The sequence below is a fragment of the Hyla sarda genome, chromosome 7, assembly GCF_029499605.1.
Source record: "Hyla sarda isolate aHylSar1 chromosome 7, aHylSar1.hap1, whole genome shotgun sequence".
Lineage (NCBI taxonomy): Eukaryota > Metazoa > Chordata > Amphibia > Anura > Hylidae > Hyla > Hyla sarda.
In genome coordinates this window covers 15,522,449-15,540,769 of record NC_079195.1, presented here as the reverse complement: position 1 = coordinate 15,540,769, position 18,321 = coordinate 15,522,449, and the positions used below count along the sequence as shown (strand labels likewise).

General features: G+C 47.0%; 1 protein-coding gene and 1 long non-coding RNA gene across 5 annotated transcripts in view; one reads left to right on the top strand and one right to left on the bottom strand.

Moving 5' to 3' along the window:
- Nucleotides 1-18,321, top strand: part of ACSL5 (acyl-CoA synthetase long chain family member 5) — a 107,164-nt gene that overhangs the window by 16,981 nt on the left and 71,862 nt on the right. The window contains exon 1 of one of the 4 annotated variants that reach the window (XM_056530368.1): nt 6,656-6,789. The exons of 2 other annotated variants lie outside the window; for them this stretch is intronic. The gene's annotated coding sequence lies outside the window, so the exon portion shown is untranslated. Of the gene's footprint in view, nt 1-6,655; nt 6,790-11,846; nt 11,922-18,321 lie in introns of those variants that run through there. One more of the 4 variants, XM_056530367.1, reaches the window with a different exon arrangement.
- LOC130282296 (uncharacterized) overlaps nt 7,774-18,321 on the bottom strand; it is a 31,663-nt gene continuing 21,115 nt past the window's right edge. The window contains exon 3 of the long non-coding RNA XR_008846324.1: nt 7,774-8,643. This is a non-coding gene — a long non-coding RNA (uncharacterized LOC130282296). The remainder of the gene's footprint in view (nt 8,644-18,321) is intronic.

Genomic DNA, 18,321 nt, shown 5'->3' with positions numbered 1-18,321 from the left:
CCAGGAGTGTAACATGAAGCTCCTGGGACCGAGTGCAAGACCAGTGATGTCACTATATGGAAGTGTTTCCAAAGCAGTGTGCCTCCAGCTACTGCAAAACTACAATTCCCAGCATGCCCGGACAGCCGTTCGCTGTCCGGGCATGCTGGGAGTTGTAGTTTTGCAACAGCTGGAGGCATACTGCTTGGAAAACCCTGCTATGTGGTTACACCACTCCGTATACGATCTGTATGCAGTATGATAGGGAATTACTGTAACTAGGTCATGTGATTCTTTCATCAAGTAGTTCTGTTGAAGTATTTAAGTATTTGGGGAGGGGGGGGGGGGACACCAATATACAGAGATAAATGCACACATGGAGCTTTTTTTTTTTTTTTTTACTGACATACAGTGTTCACATAATACTGCCATATAGTGTTCACATAATACTGCCATATAGTGTTCACATAATACTGCCATACAGAGTTCACATCATACTGCTATACAGTGTTCACATCATACTGCCATACAGAGTTCACATCATACTGCTATACAGTGTTCACATAATACTGCTATACAGTGTTCACGTGATACTGCCATACAGTGTTCACATAATACTGCCATACAGTGTTCACATAATACTGCTATACAGTGTTCACATAATACTGCCATACAGAGTTCACATCATACTGTTATACAGTGTTCACATAATAGTTCCATACAGAGTTCACATCATACTGCTATACAGTGTTCACATAATACTGTCATACAGTGTTCACATAATACATAATACTGCCATACAGAGTTCACATCATACTGCATTATAATGTTCACATAATACTGCCATACAGTGTTCACATAATACTACCATACAGAGTTCACATCATACTGTTATACAGTGTTCACATAATACTGCCATACAGAGTTCACATCATACTGCTACACATTGTTGGCATCATACTGCATTATTATGTTCACATAATACTGCCATACAGTGTTCACATGATACTGCTATACAGTGTTGGCATCATACTGCATTATAATGTTCACATAATACTGCCATAAGGTGTTCACATAATACTGACATACAGAGTTACCATAATGCTGACATACACTGTTCACATAATACTAACATACAGTGCTCACAGCATACTGCCATACACTGTTCACATCATACTGCCATACAGGGTTCACATCATATTGCCATACAGTTATCACATAATACTGCCATACAGTGTTCACATAATACTGCCATACAGGGTTAACATCATATTGTCATACAGTTATCACATAATACTGCCATACAGTGTTCACATAATAGTGCCATACAGGATTCACATAATACTGCCATACAGGGTTCACATAATACTGCCATACAGGGTTCACATAATACTGCCATACAGGGTTCACATAATACTGCCATACAGGGTTCACATAATACTGCCATACAGGGTTCACATCATACTGCCATACAGAGTTCACATCATACTGCCATACAGAGTTCACATTATACTGCCATACAGGGTTCACATAATACTGCCATACAGAGTTCGCATCATACTGCCATACAGAGTTCACATTATACTGCCATACAGAGTTCACATTATACTGCCATACAGAGTTCACATCATACTGCCATACAGGGTTCACATAATACTGCCATACAGGGTTCACATCATACTGCCATACAGAGTTCACATCATACTGCCATACAGAGTTCACATAATACTGCCATACAGAGTTCACATCATACTGCCATACAGAGTTCACATAATACTGCCATACAGAGTTCACATAATACTGCCATACAGAGTTCACATCATACTGTCATACAGGGTTCACATCATACTGCCATACAGAGTTCACATCATACTGTCATACAGGGTTCACATCATACTGCCATACAGAGTTCACATCATACTGCCATACAGGGTTCACATCATACTGCCATACAGAGTTCACATCATACTGCCATACAGGGTTCACATCATACTGCTACACAATGCTAAATAATACTGCTATACCAAATAATACTTCCCCACAATGCCCTAACTATATGGAAGTGTTTCCCAAGCAGTGTGCCTCCAGCTATTGCAAAACTACAATTCCCTGCATGCCAGGACAGCCGTTGGCTGTCTGGGTATGCTGGAAGTTGTAGTTTTGCAACAGCTGGAGGCACACTGCTTGTGAACACTGTATGGCAGTAAAAAAAAAAAAACACCCTGAGTGCTTAGGGGAATAATGTGCAAAAGTGAAATATGAAATACGGGACCACCATGGGCCCAGATTTATCAATCTGTCTGTGAGAACATAGGACTGAATTGCCGTCAATAGAGATGGCGTAAATCCGCGCGTTCCCAGCATCAAAGGGTTTCGGCGACGGCCGATCAGACAGAATCTACGATGCAAAATTCTTGATAATAATTCCGCCCGTAGATTCTGTAGTGTGAACAATGTAACTCTCAAGGTAAAGAGTGTCAATTGTAAACTACAATTTGGTGCAATTTTTTTGCCGTTTCTCAAGCCGCACTCCTTTCTCGTGAAGCCACGCCCCCTTTTAATAACGCCACGCCCCTCTTGAAGGAAAATTATCCAAAAAGTGTCTCAAATTCACAATAAGGACTTGTTCTCACTACGGAGATATTCCGATTGGAAATTCCGTCTATAGCCGGCAAAACAAGCCGGCGCTAGGACCGCCCGGAAATGTGCCGTCTCCATAGAGACCGATGCTATTCCGTCCAAAAAACAAACATGCTCATTCTGCGGAGTCTGGGGACCGGAATTTCCTTAGTGTGAATAGCGCAGGATAATCCCATTGGAAACAATGAACGGCAGCTGCATCGTATTATCCGCCGCAGAACTCCGGAGCAGAATTCCGCTCGGAAAATACGTAGTGTGAATGGGCCCTAAATGTGTCGAAAGATCTCTCAGACCGTTTTTGGCGCAAGTTTTGCTAAGACTGCACCACAATTCTGGCAGATTTGCTATAGTAAATCTTGGCCATGGAGTTTTTTTTTTTTGTTTTGTTTTGTTTTGTTTTGTTTTGTTTGGCGTTTTTAGGCTCGGGGGAAGATTTTATGGAATCTCAGCCGGGAAGATTTATCAAAACCTATCCAGAGGAAACGTTGCTGAGTTGCCCATAGCAACCAATCAGATGGCTTCTTTCATTTTTCAGAGGCCTTTAGGCCTCTGAAAAATGAAAGAAGCCATCTGATTGGTTGCTATGGGCAACTCAGCAACTTTAGGCCTCTGAAAAATGAAAGAAGCCATCTGATTGGTTGCTATGGGCAACTCAGCAACTTTAGGCCTCTGACAAATGAAAGAAGCCATCTGATTGGTTGCTATGGGCAACTCAGCAACTTTAGGCCTCTGAAAAATGAAAGAAGCCATCTGATTGGTTGCTATGGGCAACTCAGCAACTTTAGGCCTCTGACAAATGAAAGAAGCCATCTGATTGGTTGCTATGGGCAACTCAGCAACTTTAGGCCTCTGAAAAATGAAAGAAGCCATCTGATTGGTTGCTATGGGCAACTCAGCAACTTTAGGCCTCTGACAAATGAAAGAAGCCATCTGATTGGTTGCTATGGGCAACTCAGCAACTTTAGGCCTCTGAAAAATGAAAGAAGCCATCTGATTGGTTGCTATGGGCAACTCAGCAACTTTAGGCCTCTGAAAAATGAAAGAAGCGATCTGATTGGTTGCTATGGGCAACTCAGCAACTTTAGGCCTCTGAAAAATGAAAGAAGCCATCTGATTGGTTGCTATGGGCAACTCAGCAACTTTAGGCCTCTGACAAATGAAAGAAGCCATCTGATTGGTTGCTATGGGCAACTCAGCAACTTTAGGCCTCTGACAAATGAAAGAAGCCATCTGATTGGTTGCTATGGGCAACTCAGCAACTTTAGGCCTCTGAAAAATGAAAGAAGCGATCTGATTGGTTGCTATGGGCAACTCAGCAACTTTAGGCCTCTGACAAATGAAAGAAGCCATCTGATTGGTTGCTATGGGCAACTCAGCAACTTTAGGCCTCTGAAAAATGAAAGAAGCCATCTGATTGGTTGCTATGGGCAACTCAGCAACTTTAGGCCTCTGACAAATGAAAGAAGCCATCTGATTGGTTGCTATGGGCAACTCAGCAACTTTAGGCCTCTGAAAAATGAAAGAAGCCATCTGATTGGTTGCTATGGGCAACTCAGCAACTTTAGGCCTCTGACAAATGAAAGAAGCCATCTGATTGGTTGCTATGGGCAACTCAGCAACTTTAGGCCTCTGAAAAATGAAAGAAGCGATCTGATTGGTTGCTATGGGCAACTCAGCAACTTTAGGCCTCTGACAAATGAAAGAAGCCATCTGATTGGTTGCTATGGGCAACTCAGCAACTTTAGGCCTCTGAAAAATGAAAGAAGCCATCTGATTGGTTGCTATGGGCAACTCAGCAACTTTAGGCCTCTGACAAATGAAAGAAGCCATCTGATTGGTTGCTATGGGCAACTCAGCAACTTTAGGCCTCTGAAAAATGAAAGAAGCCATCTGATTGGTTGCTATGGGCAACTCAGCAACTTTAGGCCTCTGAAAAATGAAAGAAGCCATCTGATTGGTTGCTATGGGCAACTCAGCAACTTTAGGCCTCTGAAAAATGAAAGAAGCGATCTGATTGGTTGCTATGGGCAACTCAGCAACTTTAGGCCTCTGACAAATGAAAGAAGCCATCTGATTGGTTGCTATGGGCAACTCAGCAACTTTAGGCCTCTGAAAAATGAAAGAAGCGATCTGATTGGTTGCTATGGGCAACTCAGCAACTTTAGGCCTCTGACAAATGAAAGAAGCCATCTGATTGGTTGCTATGGGCAACTCAGCAACTTTAGGCCTCTGACAAATGAAAGAAGCCATCTGATTGGTTGCTATGGGCAACTCAGCAACTTTAGGCCTCTGAAAAATGAAAGAAGCCATCTGATTGGTTGCTATGGGCAACTCAGCAACTTTAGGCCTCTGAAAAATGAAAGAAGCGATCTGATTGGTTGCTATGGGCAACTCAGCAACTTTAGGCCTCTGACAAATGAAAGAAGCCATCTGATTGGTTGCTATGGGCAACTCAGCAACTTTAGGCCTCTGAAAAATGAAAGAAGCGATCTGATTGGTTGCTATGGGCAACTCAGCAACTTTAGGCCTCTGACAAATGAAAGAAGCCATCTGATTGGTTGCTATGGGCAATTCAGCAACTTTAGGCCTCTGAAAAATGAAAGAAGCCATCTGATTGGTTGCTATGGGCAACTCAGCAACTTTAGGCCTCTGACAAATGAAAGAAGCCATCTGATTGGTTGCTATGGGCAACTCAGCAACTTTAGGCCTCTGAAAAATGAAAGAAGCCATCTGATTGGTTGCTATGGGCAACTCAGCAACTTTAGGCCTCTGAAAAATGAAAGAAGCGATCTGATTGGTTGCTATGGGCAACTCAGCAACTTTAGGCCTCTGACAAATGAAAGAAGCCATCTGATTGGTTGCTATGGGCAACTCAGCAACTTTAGGCCTCTGACAAATGAAAGAAGCCATCTGATTGGTTGCTATGGGCAACTCAGCAACTTTAGGCCTCTGAAAAATGAAAGAAGCCATCTGATTGGTTGCTATGGGCAACTCAGCAACTTTAGGCCTCTGAAAAATGAAAGAAGCGATCTGATTGGTTGCTATGGGCAACTCAGCAACTTTAGGCCTCTGACAAATGAAAGAAGCCATCTGATTGGTTGCTATGGGCAACTCAGCAACTTTAGGCCTCTGAAAAATGAAAGAAGCGATCTGATTGGTTGCTATGGGCAACTCAGCAACTTTAGGCCTCTGACAAATGAAAGAAGCCATCTGATTGGTTGCTATGGGCAATTCAGCAACTTTAGGCCTCTGAAAAATGAAAGAAGCCATCTGATTGGTTGCTATGGGCAACTCAGCAACTTTAGGCCTCTGACAAATGAAAGAAGCCATCTGATTGGTTGCTATGGGCAACTCAGCAACTTTAGGCCTCTGAAAAATGAAAGAAGCCATCTGATTGGTTGCTATGGGCAACTCAGCAACTTTAGGCCTCTGAAAAATGAAAGAAGCGATCTGATTGGTTGCTATGGGCAACTCAGCAACTTTAGGCCTCTGACAAATGAAAGAAGCCATCTGATTGGTTGCTATGGGCAACTCAGCAACTTTAGGCCTCTGAAAAATGAAAGAAGCCATCTGATTGGTTGCTATGGGCAACTCAGCAACTTTAGGCCTCTGAAAAATGAAAGAAGCGATCTGATTGGTTGCTATGGGCAACTCAGCAACTTTAGGCCTCTGACAAATGAAAGAAGCCATCTGATTGGTTGCTATGGGCAACTCAGCAACTTTAGGCCTCTGAAAAATGAAAGAAGCCATCTGATTGGATGCTATGGGCAACTCAGCAACTTTAGGCCTCTGAAAAATGAAAGAAGCGATCTGATTGGTTGCTATGGGCAACTCAGCAACTTTAGGCCTCTGACAAATGAAAGAAGCCATCTGATTGGTTGCTATGGGCAACTCAGCAACTTTAGGCCTCTGAAAAATGAAAGAAGCGATCTGATTGGTTGCTATGGGCAACTGAACATGGTTTTGATAAATCTCCCCCAGCATGTTTAGAGTATGGTATTTCTTTCCTCCTATAGGGGGAGATTAAAAGTGCAGTTGCCCACAGCAACCAATCAGATCGCTTCTTTTTATTTTTAAAGAGGCCTGTGAAAAATGAAAGAAGCGATCAGATTTTTTTGGTTGGAGTAATGCGACTGAGGGCAAAGTCCTAATATTGTGAATTCTCTGGGGGTAGGGGGCTAGTTTTAAAAAGTAATTTTGCTTTTTTTTGTTTATAATTTACAATAAATGTTATGAAAAAATGCCATACACTTTCACCTGGTTTACACAATGCTCGCCAATTAAAAAAAAAAAAAAGAAGACCTGGCCTTGGAAAAAGGGGACTTAGGGTCTATTTACGCCGCAGACTTCCGCACATCCGCACCAATTCCGCTTTCGCCTTCATTTGGGTGGTTTCTGGCTTGTGCAGATTTTGTGCCGAATTGGTGCCGAATCTGCATGCGGAAATTCAGAAGTGTGACTAGACCCTTAGACTGAAGATATATAGATAGATAGTACACAAAAAGGACCGCACTCCTAATGAATGTTCAAGCTGGTCGGGTCTGGGTTAAAGGGGTTGTGCGCTGCCCTAATTTTCGGAGCTCCGCTCACAGCGTCCGGAAGTTCATTACACCGAACACTGTGTGCGGGCTTCCGTGTTCGCGGCCGCCGGGCATGACGGCCCCTCGCCCGCCCCCTCGTGACGTCTCACCCGCCCCCTCGTGATGTCACGCCCGCCCCCTCTACCAAAGTCTATGGGAAGGGGGCGTGACAGCTGTCGCGCCCCCTTCCCATAGACTTTCGTTGAGGGGGCGGGCGAGACGTCACGAAGGGGCGGGCGAGACGTCGCGAGGGGGCGGGCGAGGGGCCGGGCGTGACGTCGCGGGGGGCCGTCATGTCAAGCCCGGCGGCTGCGAACATGGAAGCCCGCACACAGCGTTCGGAGTAATGAACTTCTGGATGCTGTGAGCGGAGCTCCGAAAGTCAGGACAGCGCACAACCCCTTTAAGGACCCCCACAGATAACCAGAGTTGACAGAAGCAGCAGCACACCCAAGTAAGATGAATATGTGTCAGGCTTTATTCATCAGATGTCTCGATGTTTCAACCGCCTCTCGCGGTCTTTGTCAAGCAATTAAAGCGTACAAGTGCTTACAATTTATAGGGGTGGTACATGTGCAAAATTTAACATAATTAATTCGATTACCATATCAAAACAATACACAATAGCAGTGATCATAAAAAATCCATCATTTTCCTGTGAATAAAAACCACTCTAAGACGCCATAAGGGCGATATCATATACAGCGCCAGTGTATCTAATATAAAGTGCAGTGCATACAGTGCATATTAAAACAGAATTACACTTCAGAGGGAGGAGCTGAGGGAGGTCTTGTTGCTGCCGACTCACCAATTCATAATTCTGTCATGTAAACAAAACCCAGGAGGGACGCCATGGCTGCTTCCGTTTCTCTGCATGGAGTCGCCGGACGGAGTATTCCGGTCATGTGATCATCTCGTTCACTCTGCAATTACGTAGGCGCATACTGCGCCAGGTTAGTGCACGTTCTGGACATGCGCATTTGTATACAAATATTCGTTGCGCAAGCGCACAATGTATCAAGGTAAAGCCGGAGCTGTCTGTATCTTGCGCATGCGTGTGTTTAATGCGGGTGTCCACCAGCGCCATATTTGAATATGGAAAGTCTTGTTTCTTGTTCCTTTTGCTAGGTCCATATTCATGCAATTGCTCATGTCCGTTGTGTGACTCCCGGACGGGAATCAAACATATTGTGACCTGAGGTGCCATATTGGGGACCGGCCAGTCGCACCTATTGGGAGAAGTGCCCACATACATACCATTCACATTCAAGGACCTATTGCTATGTCTCTAAAGGAAATAATAAAAGTCCAATTTATGTCCCATGCAGAGAAAGTTCAGCCTCCATGCAGTGTATCCAATTCATACGGATTTATTCGGGTGGGTCGATAATTTTCATTTTTCTCATTTTGGTGAGGGGGCCACCTTCCTCTCTCTTTCTCCATCCTAAAATATAAAAAAAGACATACAAAATTACAAATTGACAGACACAAATATATTTACTCACATACTCTGTAGTGCAGCGGACTGGTAGTCTATGTATTGCATATCTTGTGAGTTAATTTAAAATCCACATTACCGTATTTTTCGCCCTATAGGACGCACCGGCGTATAAGACGCACCCTATTTTTAGGTGCAAAATCTAAAAAATTAAAGATTTTGAACCCAATAGTGGTCTTCAACCTGCGGACTTCCAGATGATGCAAAACTACAACTCCCAGCATTCCCGGACAGCCGTTGGCTGTCCGGGCATGCTGGGAATTGTAGTTTTGCAACATCTGGAGGTCCGCCGATTGAAGACCACTGCAGGAGGAGGTAATACTCACGTGTCCCCGCCACTCCGGACCTGTCACCGCTGCCCTGGATGTCGCTCCATCGCTGTCGCCGTGTCCCCGTCGCTCTGGAACGTCTCTGCTGCCGGCCGGGTATCCTCGCTCTCCGTCGCTGCCATCACGTCGTTACGCACGCCGACGCACGTACGTGACGACGTGATGACGAGGAAGGAGAGCGCCGGCCATACAGGGGATCCCTGAACGGAGAAGACACCGAGGAGGCAGGTAAGGTCCCTCCCGGTGTCCTGTAAGCACTAACCCGGCTATTCAGTCGGGCTGTTCGGGCGGTCCCGAACAGCCCGACTGAACAGCCGGGTTAGTGTCACTTTCCCTTCAGATGCGGTGGTCAGCTTTGATCGCCGCGTCTGAAGGGTTAATACTGGGCATCACCGCGATCGGTGATGTCCTGTATTAGCCGCGGGTCCCGGCCGTTGATGGCCGCAGGGACCGCCGCTATAGGGGTGTATTCGCCGTATAAGACGCACCGATTTTTTTCCCCCAGTTTTGGGGAAGAAAAAATGCGTCTTATACGGCGAAAAATACGGTAAGTACCTTGGGTCTCAGTGTCTGAAGTTCAAAAATCCATTTAAGTTCCAGTCTTTTTAAAAGACTGGTTCAATCTCCTCCCCGTTTGGGGTATGGAACCTGGTCTAACAACATGTATTTGAAGTCCCTCTCAGTGTGATTTGCCTCTGTAAAATGTTTTGCAACAGGTAGATCAAGTTTTTTCTCCCTGATACTATACCTGTGCTGGTTGTACCTGGTTTTAAATGTACATGTAGTCTCCCCTACATATAGTAGTCCACACGGACACCACAATGCGTAGACTACGTACTCCGAAGTGCCAGTCAAGTAGTATTTTAAAGGGTATTCCATTCCTGTCGTGGGGTGTACAAAAGTGCTTCCCCTCTGCATGTAGGGGCAATTTACATACCTCTGAGAGGGAAAGGATCCGTCTTTACCAATTTGTCACGGAGGGTGTACGGTCTCCCGTGCTTGGGACCCAGGAGATTGCTGTGCCGTGAGTGTCAATTGCATGAATATGGACCTAGCAAAAGGGGCAAGAAACGAGACTTTCCATATACAAATATGGCGCTGGTGGACACCCGCATTAAACACACGCATGCGCAAGATACAGACAGCTCCGGCTTTACCTTGATACATTGTGCGCTTGCGCACTGAATATTTATATACGAATGCGCATGTCCAGAACGTGCACTAACCTGGCGCAGTATGCGCCTACGTAATTGCAGAGTGAACGAAATGATCACATGACCGCAATACTCCGTCCGGCGTCTCCATGCAGAGAAACGGAAGCAGCCATGGCGTCCCTCCTGGGTTTTGTTTACATGACAGAATTATGAATTGGTGAGTCGGCAGCAACAAGACCTCCCTCAGCTCCTCCCTCTGAAGTGTAATTCTGTTTTAATATGCACTGTATGCACTGCACTTTATATTAGATACACTGGCAGTGTATAGGATATCGCCCTTATGGCGTCTTAGAGTGTTTTTTTTTCACAGGAAAATTATGGATTTTTTATGATCACTGCTATTGTGTATTGTTTTGATATGGTAATCAAATTAATTATGCTAAATTTTGCACATGTACCACCCCTATAAATTGTAAGCACTTGTACGCTTTAATTGCTTGACAAAAACCGCGAGGAGTGGTTGAAACATCGTGGCATCTGATGAATAAAGCCTGACACATATTCATCTTACTTCGGTGTGCTGCTGCTTCTGTCAACTCTACATAGATAGATAGATAAGAACCAATGGTGGAAGCAGCACACAATAGGCAGAGATGATGGATGCTCGTGGATAGTAACCTGGTCCCTGTCGCAGATCAGGTATAGACATCCAAATACCAAACAAAATTGCTCCAACAGCACTCCAAATAGTTTAAAGCAAAAACGGTGTTTATTGACCCATGGTCAGCAGCATCCACTGCTGACCATGGGTCAATAAACACCGTTTTTGCTTTAAACTATTTGGAGTGCTGTTGGAGCAATTTTGTTTGGTATTTAGATAGATAGATAGATCGATAAGAACTTATGGATTTAAGTTGGATTCCCTGACCAGGAACCCGATGATGGCGTGCACCTTATACGTTGGTTTGCTGGGTGGATGTGCTGATTGCTAGATAGATAGATATGAGATAGAGAGAGATAGATAGATAGATAGATATGAGATAGATATGAGATAGATAGATAGATAGATATGAGATAGATAGATAGATAGATATGAGATAGATAGAGGTAGATAGATAAATATGAGATAGATAGATAGATAGATATGAGATAGATATGAGATAGATAGATATGAGATAGATAGATAGATAGATAGATAGATATGAGATAGATAGATAGATATGAGATGAGATAGATAGATAGATATGAGATAGATAGATAGATAGATAGATAGATATGAGATAGATAGATATGAGATAGATAGATAGATAGATATGAGATAGATAGATAGATATGAGATGATAGTTAGATAGATAGATAGATAGATAGATATGAGATAGATAGATACGAGATAGATAGATATGAGATAGATAGATAGATATGTGGTAGCCCAGTACGGGATGATGTGTCCCCGTACTTCTCCTGCCCTGTCAGGCAGAGTCTCCCCAGGGCCCCCTTTATGTGTTCTCCCCTATGTACATAAGTTGTATGTTTCCCAGGAGGCACTAGTGACCAGGTGACCCCCCAAGTGACCTATGGGCTCCTTGCACAGCCCCCATATATAACCAGGGGAGGGGCTGCAATCTCTCTCTTGGAGCTCTTAGCTCATTGCTATTCCTCGTGAGGTCCAGTGCATTCGTCTCAGAGGGTCCAGAGGATTGGAGGCCTCAAGCCTAAAGTCCGCAGCCACAAGTCAGCTCAAGTAAGCTAAAGTCATCGTCTTGTCAGTCACAAGTCAGTCATCAGTCAATTGTCTAGTCACTGTGGCCTGCACTAAAGTGTCTCTACCTACTGCAAGTTCCAGCAAGCCTGCGAGGTCCCCCTGTGTCACTGGTCACCTCCTTGGGATATTGTCTGTACTGCATAGACTGTATCACCTGTCTACCCTCAGTAAAGCTACCATTGTCCGTAACTTTGCATCTGTGTCTTCATTGCCCCAGTGCCTAGCCCAGGACCAGCGGTATTATCTTAGGGTGGTTAAAGCTAAACAACGCCCTGGCGTCACAACAAGGAGGGGTTAATAACATCTGCCCCTTGGGTTACAACACCTACCCTGCATTGCACCCTGCTGACACCACAACTTTTGGTGTCATGAACAGGATATGGGTGTGCGCCATATGCCACAAGTCCTTCCCCCTAGTCTGTACTGTGTCCAAAACTGTTTGTAAAAATTTCATGCCAATGCAACAGAAGTTTGTGCCAGAAAGTGTACGGGACTTTGTCATTGAGAAGTGTTTAACTAGTGGCGCTTGTGAAATAGAGGGGGTGGTGAAGGAAAGACCGTTGTTTGCTGCTGTGGAGTGTAAAGAGTCGGTACCTGAAAGGGTTAAATTGGTCTGGTGTTTCCCACGCCCGCGAACGGTCGCAGTTCCGCCCCGTCAGTCCCAAGTGGTGACACCTTTTCGGCGTTGCGAAGAGGAACCAAAGATCCATCCTGTGTTGCACAGGGGAAGACTTTACAGGCCAGACCAAAACGGGAAGTTCCCTGGGCGCAGCCATATTGAAGGTCCCGGCGGCTGTGTCCGGCTCTGCTGTCTACTACCCGGCACCCGCTGCAATGCAGACTCTGCAAATACCTGCGGGCATCAGTATCCAGTCTCCGGTGCCAGTAACTAGCCACATTAACCCCCTAGTGCCCAACAGTATTTCCGGGTACCTGCAAAATAGAGGGGTAGCGCCCCCCAGAGTGCCAAGACTAGCCTGCTGCAGCACCTCAACCAGCATCTTAAAGTGACAACGCACTCAATTCATCTTAAAGTGACAGCGCATTTAAAAAGTCTATAGGATGTCAGCACCCAGCTCTCCGGATCAACCAGGCAACAGTGCTCCTTCATCCCCAGCAGCTGGATCATCTGCTGCCCCAGCGGATGGAATGCTACCAGTCCGGCCTACAGTCCACATCAACAACCTGGGTGTTCCAGCGTCAGCACCGGTATTCATGGGGAACGCTGTCCTCCCTACCTAAATGGAAACCCCTTCACCCTGAGGGATTTCAAGGAAAGGATCCAGAGTCTGTTTGTCTTTTACTCTTTCCCTCCTAATCAACAGGTGCCATTGCTCACAGGACAACTACAGGGGTCAGCACTAGAGGAAGTCCGCACCTAGCCAGCCTCCGGGAAGGTGACTGTAGAGCAGATCTTTGCAGGACTGTACCCGGTTATTTGAGTCACATTCTCCGTCAGAGGTACGTCTCCGGCTGTATGAGAGGTGACAGAAGTCAGGTGAGACTTTAAGAGATTATGCCGTAGCCCTACAGAATGCCCTAGAGACTCCCCAAAAACTAAATGATATAACTTCCGAGCAGGGCAACAAGGTGTTACTGGACAGATTTATCAATGGGGCTCATAATAAGTGGGACAAAGCCCAAGCTGGGACAAAGCTGAGAATGTTAGCAGTCCAAAACCCTAATTTTTCCTTCCCTGCTTTTAAGAGGCTGGCTGTTCAAGTGATTGAGTCCGGGACTGAGTTAGAGGAAGTTTGTACCCCTGTCCAAGAGCGGTAGTTAGACCCATATCGAGACCACCATCACTGGCCCCCGCCCCAGTGTCATCTGCTTTGCCAGTCTCCACAGCCTCTGACCTACAGAGTGTTAAGCAGGACATTGAACAGTTGACTAAGGCGGTAAAGGAGCTTGCCACCCGGACCGCTCCACCTGACCATGAACCGCCCCTGCATAGAAAAGAAAACCTGTTCCTGTTCCTGCTCCCCGCACTTTCAACCCCTGCAACCCTCCGCCCAATAGGCCCTCGGGGACTCAAAAGGCCCTTTTGTTTTTATTACAATTAGTCAGGACATTGGAAGATGCAGTGTTGGGATTTAAACTGATTTCCCCTGAGGTCGCGGACAGGCCCTCAGGAAAACAGTCACCAGGTCCAAACCCCGAACGACCTAAGTCGTGTACCATTGGAGGCGCTGATAGATACAGGGTCACAAGTGTCTACTATAGCTAAAAATGTTTTTTATAAGCACTGTGATGCTAGTTTATTTTGGGAGTCTGATGACGTTGACTTTAGAGTAGTTGTTACGCCGAGCGCTCCGGGTCCCCGCTTCTCCCCGGAGCGCTCGCTACACTCTCGTTACTGCAGCGCCCCGGTCAGATCCACTGACCGGGTGCGCTGCGATACCGCCTCCAGCCGGGATGCGATTCGCGATGCGGGTGGCGCCCGCTCGCGATGCGCACCCCGGCTCCCGTACCTGACTCGCTCTCCGTCGGTCCTGTCCCGGCGCGCGCGGCCCCGCTCCCTAGGGCGCGCGCGCGCCGGGTCTCTGCGATTTAAAGGGCCACTGCGCCGCTGATTGGCGCAGTGGTTCTAATTAGTGTGTTCACCTGTGCACTCCATATATATACCTCACTTCCCCTGCACTCCCTCGCCGGATCTTGTTGCCCTTGTGCCTAGTGAAAGCGTTCCCTTGTGTGTTCCTAGCCTGTGTTCCAGACCTCCTGCCGTTGCCCCTGACTACGATCCTTGCTGCCTGCCCCGACCTTCTGCTACGTCCGACCTTGCTTCTGTCTACTCCCTTGTACCGCGCCTATCTTCAGCAGTCAGAGAGGTTGAGCCGTTGCTAGTGGATACGACCTGGTCACTACCGCCGCAGCAAGACCATCCCGCTTTGCGGCGGGCTCTGGTGAATACCAGTAGTGACTTAGAACCGGTCCACTAGCACGGTCCACGCCAATCCCTCTCTGGCACAGAGGATCCACCTCCTGCCAGCCGGCATCGTGACAGTAGATCCGGCCATGGATCCCGCTGAAGTACCTCTGCCAGTTGTCGCTGACCTCACCACGGTGGTCGCCCAGCAGTCACAACAGATAGCGCAACAAGGCCACCAGCTGTCTCAACTGACCGTGATGCTACAGCAGCTACTACCACAGCTTCAGCAATCATCTCCTCCGCCAGCTCCTGCACCTCCTCCGCAGCGAGTGGCCGCTTCAGGCCTACGACTATCCTTGCCGGACAAATTTGATGGGGACTCTAAATTTTGCCGTGGCTTTCTTTCACAATGTTCCCTGCACTTGGAGATGATGTCGGACCAGTTTCCTACTGAAAGGTCTAAGGTGGCTTTCGTAGTCAGCCTTCTGTCTGGAAAAGCTCTGTCATGGGCCACACCGCTCTGGGACCGCAATGACCCCGTCACTGCCTCAGTACACTCCTTCTTCTCGGAAATTCGTAGTGTCTTTGAGGAACCTGCCCGAGCCTCCTCTGCTGAGACTGCCCTGCTGAACCTGGTCCAGGGTAATTCTTCCGTTGGCGAGTATGCCATACAATTCCGTACTCTTGCTTCTGAACTATCCTGGAATAATGAGGCCCTCTGCGCGACCTTTAAAAAAGGCCTATCCAGCAACATTAAAGATGTTCTGGCCGCACGAGAAATTCCTGCTAATCTACATGAACTCATTCATCTTGCCACTCGCATTGACATGCGTTTTTCCGAAAGGCGTCAGGAGCTCCGCCAGGATATGGACTTTGTTCGCACGAGGCGTTTTTTCTCCCCGGTTCCTCTCTCCTCTGGTCCTCTGCAATCCGTTCCTGTGCCTCCCGCCGTGGAGGCTATGCAAGTTGACCGGTCTCGCCTGACACCTCAAGAGAGGACACGACGCCGCATGGAGAATCTCTGCCTGTACTGTGCCGGTACCGAACACTTCCTGAAGGATTGTCCTATCCGTCCTCCCCGCCTGGAAAGACGCACGCAGACTCCGCACAAAAGTGAGACAGTCTTTGATGTCAACTCTGCTTCTCCACGTCTTACTGTGCCTGTGCGGATATCTGTATCTACCTTCTCCTTCTCTACTATGGCCTTCTTGGATTCCGGATCTGCAGGAAACTTTATTTTGGCCTCTCTCATCAACAGGTTCAACATCCCGGTAACCAGTCTCGCCAGGCCCCTCTACATCAATTGTGTTAACAATGAAAGATTGGACTGTACCATACGTTACCGCACGGAGCCCCTTCTAATGTGCATCGGACCTCATCAAGAAAAAATTGAGTTCTTGGTCCTCCCCAATTGCACTTCCGAAATTCTCCTTGGACTACCGTGGCTCCAACGCCATTCCCCAACCCTGGATTGGTCCACGGGGGAGATCAAGAGCTGGGGTATCTCTTGTTTCAAGGACTGCCTTAAACCGGTTCCCAGTACTCCCTGCCGTGACCCTGTGGTTCCCCCTGTTACCGGTCTCCCTAAGGCCTATATGGACTTTGCTGATGTGTTTTGCAAAAAACAAGCTGAGACTCTACCTCCTCACAGGCCTTATGACTGTCCTATTGATCTCCTCCCGGGCACTACTCCACCCCGGGGCAGAATTTATCCTCTGTCCGCCCCAGAGACTCTTGCTATGTCTGAGTACATCCAGGAAAATTTAAAAAAGGGGTTTATCCGCAAATCCTCCTCTCCTGCCGGAGCTGGATTTTTCTTTGTGTCCAAAAAAGATGGCTCCCTACGTCCTTGCATTGACTACCGCGGTCTTAATAAAATCACGGTAAAGAACCGCTACCCTCTACCTCTTATCTCTGAACTCTTTGATCGCCTCCAAGGTGCCCACATCTTTACCAAACTGGACTTAAGAGGTGCTTATAATCTCATCCGCATCAGGGAGGGGGATGAATGGAAAACGGCATTTAACACTAGAGATGGACACTTTGAGTATCTGGTCATGCCCTTTGGCCTGTGCAAAGCCCCTGCCGTCTTCCAAGACTTTGTTAATGAAATTTTTCGTGATCTCTTATATTCCTGTGTTGTTGTGTATCTGGACGATATTCTGATTTTTTCTGCCAACCTAGAAGAACACCGCCAGCATGTCCGCATGGTTCTTCAGAGACTTCGTGACAATCAACTTTATGCCAAAATGGAGAAATGTCTGTTTGAATGTCAATCTCTTCCTTTCCTAGGATACTTGGTCTCTGGCCAGGGACTACAAATGGATCCAGACAAACTCTCTGCCGTCTTGGATTGGCCACGCCCCTCCGGACTCCGTGCTATCCAACGTTTTTTGGGGTTCGCCAATTATTACAGACAATTTATTCCACATTTTTCCACCATTGTGGCTCCTATCGTGGCTTTAACCAAGAAGAATGCCAATCCTAAGTCCTGGCCTCCTCAAGCGGAAGACGCCTTTAAACGGCTCAAGTCGGCCTTTTCTTCTGCTCCCGTGCTCTCCAGACCTGACCCATCTAAACCCTTCCTATTGGAGGTTGATGCCTCCTCAGTAGGAGCTGGAGCGGTTCTTCTACAAAAAAATTCTTCCGGGCATGCTGTTACCTGTGGTTTTTTTTCTAGGACCTTCTCTCCGGCGGAGAGGAACTACTCCATCGGGGATCGAGAACTACTGGCCATTAAATTGGCACTTGAGGAATGGAGGCATCTGCTGGAGGAATCAAAATTTCCAGTTATCATTTTCACCGATCACAAGAATCTCTCCTATCTCCAGTCTGCCCAACGGCTGAATCCTCGCCAGGCCAGGTGGTCTCTGTTCTTTGCCCGGTTTAATTTTGAAATTCACTTTCGCCCTGCCGATAAGAACATCAGGGCCGATGCTCTCTCTCGTTCCTCGGATGCCTCGGAAGTAGAGCTCTCTCCGCAACACATCATTCCTCCTGACTGCCTGATCTCCACTTCTCCAGCCTCCATCAGGCAAACTCCTCCAGGGAAGACCTTCGTCTCTCCACGCCAACGCCTCGGAATCCTCAAATGGGGTCACTCCTCCCATCTCGCAGGCCATGCGGGCATCAAGAAATCCGTGCAACTCATCTCTCGTTTCTATTGGTGGCCGACTCTGGAGACGGATGTTGTTGATTTTGTGCGGGCCTGCACTGTCTGTGCCCGGGACAAGACTCCTCGCCAGAAGCCTGCTGGTCTCCTTCACCCTCTGCCTGTCCCCGAACAGCCTTGGTCTCTGATTGGTATGGACTTTATTACAGACTTACCCCCATCCCTTGGCAACACTGTTGTTTGGGTGGTCGTTGATCGATTTTCCAAGATGGCACATTTTATTCCTCTTCCTGGTCTTCCTTCAGCGCCTCAGTTGGCAAAACAATTTTTTGTATACATTTTTCGTCTTCACGGGTTGCCCACGCAGATCGTCTCGGATAGAGGCGTCCAATTCGTGT